Source organism: Cherax quadricarinatus, chromosome 11 (assembly GCF_038502225.1).
Source record: "Cherax quadricarinatus isolate ZL_2023a chromosome 11, ASM3850222v1, whole genome shotgun sequence".
Taxonomy (NCBI): Eukaryota; Metazoa; Arthropoda; class Malacostraca; order Decapoda; family Parastacidae; genus Cherax; species Cherax quadricarinatus.
In genome coordinates, this window is record NC_091302.1 from 34,525,411 (window position 1) to 34,534,618 (window position 9,208).

At 39.2% G+C, this 9,208-nt stretch overlaps 1 long non-coding RNA gene across 1 annotated transcript in view; it reads left to right on the forward strand.

The window, feature by feature from the left end:
• The window catches only part of LOC138852587 (uncharacterized), a 445,537-nt gene extending 437,727 nt beyond the window's left edge, over positions 1–7,810 (forward strand). The window contains exon 4 of the long non-coding RNA XR_011391886.1: positions 7,787–7,810. This is a non-coding gene — a long non-coding RNA (uncharacterized lncRNA). The remainder of the gene's footprint in view (positions 1–7,786) is intronic.
• The last annotated feature ends 1,398 nt before the right edge of the window (positions 7,811–9,208 follow it).

Consider the following 9,208-nt stretch of genomic DNA (forward strand, 5'->3'; position numbering starts at 1 on the left):
TAACCTAACCTAACCTAACCTAACCTAACCTAACCTAACCTAACCTAACCTAACCTAACATAACCTAACCTAACCTAACCTAACCTAACCTAACCTAACCTAACCTAACCTAACCTAACCTAACCTAACCTAACCTAACCTAACCTAACCTAACCTAACCTAACCTAACCTAACCTAACCTAACCTAACCTAACCTAACCTAACCTAACCTAACCTAACCTAACCTAACCTAACCTAACCTAACCTAACCTAACCTAACCTAACCTAACCTAACCTAACCTAACCTAACCTAACCTAACCTAACCTAACCTAACCTAACCTAACCTAACCTAACCTAACCTAACCTAACCTAACCTAACCTAACCTAACCTAACCTAACCTAACCTAACCTAACCTAACCTAACCTAACCTAACCTAACCTAACCTAACATAACCTAACCTAACCTAACCTAACCTAACCTAACCTAACATAACCTAACCTAACCTAACCTAACCTAACCTAACCTAACCTAACCTAACCTAACCTAACCTAACCTAACCTAACCTAACCTAACCTAACCTAACCTAACCTAACCTAACCTAACCTAACCTAACATAACCTAACCTAACCTAACATAACCTAACCTAACCTAACCTAACCTAACCTAACCTAACCTAACCTAACCTAACCTAACCTAACCTAACCTAACCTAACCTAACCTAACCTAACCTAACCTAACCTAACCTAACCTAACCTAACCTAACCTAACCTAACCTAACATAACCTAACCTAACCTAACCTAACCTAACATAACCTAACATAACCTAACCTAACCTAACCTAACCTAACCTAACCTAACCTAACCTAACCTAACATAACCTAACATAACCTAACCTAACCTAACCTAACCTAACCTAACCTAACCTAACCTAACCTAACCTAACCTAACCTAACCTAACCTAACCTAACATAACCTAACATAACCTAACCTAACCTAACCTAACCTAACCTAACCTAACCTAACCTAACCTAACCTAACCTAACCTAACCTAACCTAACCTAACCTAACCTAACATAACCTAACCTAACCTAACCTAACCTAACCTAACCTAACCTAACCTAACCTAACATAACCTAACCTAACCTAACCTAACCTAACCTAACCTAACCTAACCTAACCTAACCTAACCTAACCTAACCTAACCTAACCTAACCTAACCTAACATAACCTAACATAACCTAACCTAACCTAACCTAACCTAACCTAACCTAACATAACCTAACCTAACCTAACCTAACCTAACCTAACCTAACCTAACCTAACCTAACCTAACCTAACCTAACCTAACCTAACATAACCTAACCTAACCTAACCTAACCTAACCTAACCTAACCTAACCTAACCTAACCTAACCTAACCTAACCTAACCTAACCTAACCTAACATAACCTAACCTAACCTAACCTAACCTAACATAACCTAACATAACCTAACCTAACCTAACCTAACCTAACCTAACATAACCTAACCTAACCTAACCTAACCTAACCTAACCTAACCTAACCTAACCTAACCTAACCTAACCTAACCTAACCTAACCTAACCTAACATAACCTAACCTAACCTAACCTAACCTAACCTAACCTAACCTAACCTAACCTAACCTAACCTAACCTAACATAACCTAACCTAACCTAACCTAACCTAACCTAACCTAACCTAACCTAACCTAACCTAACCTAACCTAACCTAACATAACCTAACCTAACCTAACCTAACCTAACATAACCTAACATAACCTAACATAACCTAACATAACCTAACATAACCTAACATAACCTAACCTAACATAACCTAACATAACCTAACCTAACCTAACCTAACCTAACCTAACCTAACCTAACCTAACCTAACCTAACCTAACATAACCTAACCTAACCTAACCTAACCTAACCTAACCTAACCTAACATAACCTAACATAACCTAACCTAACCTAACCTAACATAACCTAACCTAACCTAACCTAACCTAACCTAACCTAACCTAACCTAACCTAACATAACCTAACATAACCTAACATAACCTAACATAACCTAACATAACCTAACATAACCTAACATAACCTAACATAACCTAACCTAACCTAACCTAACCTAACCTAACCTAACCTAACCTAACCTAACCTAACCTAACCTAACCTAACCTAACCTAACCTAACATAACCTAACATAACCTAACATAACCTAACATAACCTAACATAACCTAACATAACCTAACCTAACCTAACCTAACCTAACATAACCTAACATAACCTAACATAACCTAACCTAACCTAACCTAACCTAACCTAACCTAACCTAACCTAACCTAACCTAACCTAACATAACCTAACATAACCTAACCTAACCTAACCTAACATAACCTAACCTAACCTAACCTAACCTAACCTAACCTAACCTAACCTAACCTAACCTAACATAACCTAACATAACCTAACATAACCTAACATAACCTAACATAACCTAACCTAACCTAACCTAACCTAACCTAACCTAACCTAACCTAACCTAACCTAACCTAACCTAACCTAACCTAACCTAACCTAACATAACCTAACATAACCTAACCTAACCTAACATAACCTAACATAACCTAACCTAACCTAACATAACCTAACATAACCTAACATAACCTAACCTAACCTAACCTAACCTAACATAACCTAACATAACCTAACATAACCTAACATAACCTAACATAACCTAACATAACCTAACATAACCTAACCTAACCTAACCTAACCTAACCTAACCTAACCTAACCTAACCTAACATAACCTAACCTAACCTAACATAACCTAACATAACCTAACATAACCTAACATAACCTAACATAACCTAACATAACCTAACATAACCTAACCTAACCTAACCTAACCTAACCTAACCTAACCTAACCTAACCTAACCTAACCTAACCTAACCTAACCTAACCTAACCTAACATAACCTAACATAACCTAACCTAACCTAACCTAACCTAACCTAACCTAACCTAACCTAACCTAACCTAACATAACCTAACATAACCTAACCTAACCTAACATAACCTAACATAACCTAACATAACCTAACATAACCTAACCTAACCTAACCTAACCTAACCTAACATAACCTAACATAACCTAACCTAACCTAACCTAACCTAACCTAACATAACCTAACATAACCTAACATAACCTAACATAACCTAACCTAACCTAACATAACCTAACATAACCTAACCTAACCTAACCTAACCTAACATAACCTAACATAACCTAACATAACCTAACATAACCTAACATAACCTAACCTAACCTAACCTAACCTAACCTAACCTAACCTAACCTAACCTAACATAACCTAACCTAACCTAACCTAACCTAACCTAACCTAACCTAACATAACCTAACATAACCTAACATAACCTAACATAACCTAACATAACCTAACATAACCTAACCTAACCTAACCTAACCTAACCTAACATAACCTAACATAACCTAACCTAACCTAACCTAACCTAACATAACCTAACATAACCTAACCTAACCTAACCTAACCTAACCTAACCTAACATAACCTAACATAACCTAACATAACCTAACATAACCTAACATAACCTAACATAACCTAACATAACCTAACATAACCTAACCTAACCTAACCTAACCTAACCTAACATAACCTAACATAACCTAACCTAACCTAACCTAACCTAACCTAACATAACCTAACCTAACCTAACATAACCTAACATAACCTAACATAACCTAACCTAACCTAACCTAACCTAACCTAACCTAACCTAACCTAACATAACCTAACATAACCTAACATAACCTAACATAACCTAACATAACCTAACATAACCTAACCTAACCTAACCTAACCTAACCTAACCTAACCTAACCTAACCTAACCTAACCTAACATAACCTAACCTAACCTAACCTAACCTAACATAACCTAACATAACCTAACATAACCTAACATAACCTAACCTAACCTAACATAACCTAACATAACCTAACATAACCTAACATAACCTAACATAACCTAACATAACCTAACATAACCTAACATAACCTAACATAACCTAACATAACCTAACATAACCTAACATAACCTAACCTAACCTAACCTAACCTAACCTAACCTAACATAACCTAACCTAACATAACCTAACATAACCTAACCTAACCTAACATAACCTAACATAACCTAACATAACCTAACATAACCTAACATAACCTAACATAACCTAACATAACCTAACATAACCTAACATAACCTAACCTAACCTAACCTAACCTAACCTAACCTAACCTAACATAACCTAACATAACCTAACATAACCTAACATAACCTAACCTAACCTAACCTAACCTAACATAACCTAACATAACCTAACATAACCTAACATAACCTAACATAACCTAACATAACCTAACATAACCTAACATAACCTAACCTAACCTAACATAACCTAACATAACCTAACATAACCTAACATAACCTAACATAACCTAACATAACCTAACATAACCTAACATAACCTAACATAACCTAACATAACCTAACATAACCTAACATAACCTAACATAACCTAACATAACCTAACATAACCTAACATAACCTAACCTAACCTAACCTAACCTAACCTAACCTAACATAACCTAACATAACCTAACCTAACATAACCTAACATAACCTAACCTAACCTAACATAACCTAACATAACCTAACATAACCTAACATAACCTAACATAACCTAACATAACCTAACATAACCTAACATAACCTAACATAACCTAACATAACCTAACATAACCTAACATAACCTAACCTAACCTAACCTAACCTAACCTAACCTAACATGACCTAACATAACCTAACCTAACATAACCTAACATAACCTAACCTAACCTAACATAACCTAACATAACCTAACATAACCTAACATAACCTAACATAACCTAACATAACCTAACATAACCTAACATAACCTAACATAACCTAACATAACCTAACATAACCTAACATAACCTAACCTACGCAGCATGAATTAAAGAGAGTAGTACCTTCCGGCACAAATGATGCGTTAAAATATTAACGTTAGTTATCTCTTTCTAAAATTAACGTAGGTAAACGAGGCTAGGTTAAAGCTCTGAAAAACAATCAACAACGCCACGTTAAACCAATAACCACCTTCACTTCGACGTAGATTCAGATAAAACAGTTTAAACCAGGCCAGAGCCCTCCCACGGCCGTCGCCGCGCTATAAAACACCAACTAAACCGCTGTGTTGACAACCGGACACAACGAAATTGTCCAGGACAAAATGGAATAGATTTCGAGGGATTTCAGCATCGTTTATGGCCCCATCGGTCAAGCTGTCATGTCAATTGGGTGGTTTAGCTGTTATGTTTTACCAGGAGAGAGGCGAGGATGGTGGTGAGGTGTGATGGATGGTGGTGAGGTGTGATGGATGGTGGTGAGGTGTGATGGATGGTGGTGAGGTGTGATGGATGGTGGTGAGGTGTGATGGATGGTGGTGAGGTGTGATGGATGGTGGTGAGGTGTGATGGATGGTGGTGAGGTGTGATGGATGGTACTGAGCTGTGATGGATGGTGCTGAGTTGTGATGGATAGTTCTGAGTTGTGATGGATGGTAGTACGTGTGTGTGTGTGTGTGTGTGTGTGTGTGTGTGTGTGTGTACTCTCCTAATTGTACTCACCTAATTGTTGTTGCAAGGGTCGAGACTCAGCTCCTGGCCCCGCCTCTTCACTGATCGCTACTGGGTCCTCTCTCTCTCTGCTTCCTGAGCTTTGTCATACCTCTTCTTAAAACTATGTATGGTTCCTGCCTCCACTACTTCACTTGCTAGGCTATTCCACTTGCTGACAACTCTATGACTGAAGAAATACTTCCTAACGTCCCTGTGACTCGTCTGAGTCTTCAGCTTCCAGTTGTGACCCCTTTTCCCTGTGTCCCCTCTCTGGAACATCCTATCTCTGTCCACCTTGTCTATTCCCCGCAGTATCTTGTATGTCGTTATCATGTCTCCCCTGACCCTTCTGTCCTCCGGTGTCGTCAGTCCGATTTCACTTAACCTTTCCTCGTACGATATTCCCTTGAGCTCTGGGACTAGCCTTGTTGCAAACCTTTGTACTTTCTCTAACTTCTTGACGTGCTTGACCAGGTGTGGGTTCCGGACTGGTGCTGCATACTCCAGTATGGGCCTAACATACACAGTGTACAGTGTCTTGAATGATTCCTTATTAAGGTATCGGAACGCTATTCTCAGGTTTGCCAGGCGCCCGTGTGCTGCAGAGGTTATGTGTGTGTGTGTGTGTGTGTGTGTGTGTGTGTGTGTGTGTGTGTGTGTGTGTGTGTGTGTGTGTGTGTGTGTGTGTGTGTGTGTGTGTGTGTGTGTGTGTGTGTGTGTGTGTGTGTGTGTGTGTGTGTGTGCGTGTGTGTATGTGTGTGTACTCACCTAGTTGTACTCACCTAGTTGTGGTTGCAGGGGTCGATTTACAGCTCATGGCCCCGCCTCCTCACTGGCCGCTACTAGGTCGCTCTTCCTGCTCCATGTGGTTTATCATATCTCTTCTTAAAGCTATGTGTGGATCCTGCCACCAATACATCACTTCCCAGACTATTCCGCTTCCTGACAACTCTGGGACTGAAAAAATAATTCCTAACATCCCTGTGATTCATCTTAGTCTTCAACTTCCAACTGTGACCCCTTGTTGCTGTGTCTTATCTCTGGAACATCCTGTCTTTGTCCACCTTGTCGATTCCTCTCAGAATTTTATATGTCGTTATCATATCTCCGCTCTCTCTCCCGTCTTCCAGTGTCATCAGGTCGACTTACCTTAGCCTTTCCTCGTAGGACATACCCCTTAGCTCCGGGACTAGTCTTGTTGCAAACCTTTGCAGTTTCTCTAGCTTCCATACATGCTTGGCTAGATGTGGGTTCCAAACTGGTGCTGCATACTCCAATATGGGCATAATGTATACAGTGTACAGGGTCCTGAACGATTCCTTATTAAAATGTCGGAATGCTGTTCTTAGGTTTGCTAGGCGCCCGTATGCTGCAGCAGTTATTTGGTTGATGTGTACCTCCGGATATGTGCTCGGTCTTATACTCACACCAAGATCCTTTTCCTTGAGTGAGGTTTGTAGTCTCTGACCTCCAAGACTGTACTCCGTCTGCGGTCTTCTTTGCCCTTTCCCAATCTTCATGATTGTGTATTTGGTGGGGTTGAACTCCAGGAGCCAGTTGGTGATTCAGGCCTGCAGCCTGTGTGTGTGTGTACTCACCTAGTTGTACTCACATAGTTGTGGTTGCATGGGTCGAGTCATAGCTCCTGGCTCCACCTCTTCACTGGCCGCTACTAGGTCACTCTCCCCACACCATGAGCTTTATCATACCTCTTATTAAAGCTATGTATGGATCCTGCCTCCATTACATCGCTTCTCAAACTATTCCACTTCCTGACAACTCTGTGACTGAAGAAATACTTCCTAACATCCCTGTTAGGAATATATATATATATATATATATATATATATATATATATATATATATATATATATATATATATATATATATATATATATATATATATATATATATATATATTCACACTGTCCTTGGTTCCTTTTTGATTAATATAAACATTTCTCAATTAAACATTGAAAATTATTATTCAGTGGTAAAATTCTTCATTAGTAATGTTCTTATTTATTTCTGCAGGTTGACGTCATCGCAACATTATGGGTAAGTGTTTTATCGTGTTTGTGCGTATGTGTGTGTGTATGTGTGTGTGTGTGTGTGTGTGTGTGTGTGTGTGTGTGTATGTGTGTGTGTATGTGTGTGTGTGTGTATGTGTGTGTGTGTGTGTGTGTGTGTGTGTGTGTGTGTGTGTGTGTATGTGTGTGTATGTGTGTGTGTGTGTATGTGTGTGTGTGTGTGTGTGTGTGTGTGTGTGTGTGTGTGTGTGTGTGTGTGTGTGTGTGTGTGTGTGTGTGTATGTGTGTGTGTATGTGTGTGTGTGTGTATGTGTGTGTGTATGTGTGTGTGTGTGTGTGTGTGTGTGTGTGTGTGTGTGTGTGTGTGTGTGTGTGTGTGTGTGTGTGTGTATGTGTGTGTGTATGTGTGTGTGTGTGTATGTGTGTGTGTGTGTGTGTGTGTGTGTGTGTGTGTGTGTGTGTGTGTGTGTGTGTGTGTGTGTGTGTGTGTGTGTTAGAGTATTCGTGAGCATCAGAATGTTTAATGGAAATATAAACACATATGCAGTATAATGTGATCCTTTATTGACTACGTTTCGCCCACACAGTGGGCTTTTTCAAGTGACTTGAAAAAGCCCACTGTGTGGGAGAAACGTTGTCAATAAAGGATCACATTATACTGCATATGTGTTTATATTTCCACTGTGTCGGTATTTTATACCATTTATTTCCAGAATGTTTAATGTTGGAGTATAGAGGTAAATTACAAAGACTGGGTATCTTAGTGTGTGTGAGTGTGTGCTAGTGTTTGTGTGAGTGTGGTGAGTGTACCTAGTTGTGTTTGAGAGTGTTAGGTGCGACTACTTGTATATTTGAGTGTGTTAAGTGCGACTAGTTGTATATTTGAGAGTGTTAAGTGCTGCTAGTTGTATATTTGAGTGTGTTAAGTGCGACTAGTTGTATATTTGAGTGTGTTCAAGTGCTGCTATTTGTATATTTGAGTGTGTTAAGTGCGACTAGTTGTATATTTGAGAGTGTTAAGTGCTGCTAGTTGTATATCTGAGTGTGTTAAGTGCGACTAGTTGTATATTTGAGTGGGCTAGGTGCATATTGATGTATGTTTGAGTGTGTTAAATGTGCCTAGTTGTATGCTTGAGTGAGTTATGTGTGCCTAGTTTATGACGGAGTGTGTTACGTGTGTTTAGTATGTTTGTGTGTTATGTGCGAATAGTTGTATGTCGGGGTGTGGCACAGTGAACGCTGAGTGTGCCAGAGTGACTATGTCAAATTGTCTGAGTGTGTTAAAAAGTGCTTAGTTGCATGTAGGAGTGTGTCAGAATGATTTAGTGCATCATACTGATCGAGTGTGTTAGGTGTGCCTAGTTCCATATTTGTGTTAGACTGATTGTCATATTGATTGTGCGTGTTACAATGTTTGTGGGTTAGT